Here is a 278-nt window from a genome sequence, read left to right on the forward strand (position 1 = left end):
AAACCCTCGCCAAAACCTGGATCTCTTCTCCTCCGCCTGAGCTCGAACCCCTGACAACACTTATCCTCCTTCTCCCGGTCTCTTTTGTCGTTCCCCTTCCTTTTCTCGTAACCACCACCAGTAAGGCGAGTGTGGGGGCAGCTCTAGCCGCTGGGGCTGGAGGGTCCTGCGACCGGAAGCCGGAAAAAGGGCTGTGAGGACGTGGTTCGGCGAAGCCAGAATCGGACTGGTGGGGCCGGCGATATGGAGCCGCTGTACCAGCAAACGCACAAGTGAGA

The sequence above is a fragment of the Rhinolophus sinicus genome, chromosome 12 (genome assembly GCF_057876585.1).
Source record: "Rhinolophus sinicus isolate RSI-liver-muscle chromosome 12, RSI-T2T, whole genome shotgun sequence".
Taxonomy (NCBI): Eukaryota; Metazoa; Chordata; class Mammalia; order Chiroptera; family Rhinolophidae; genus Rhinolophus; species Rhinolophus sinicus.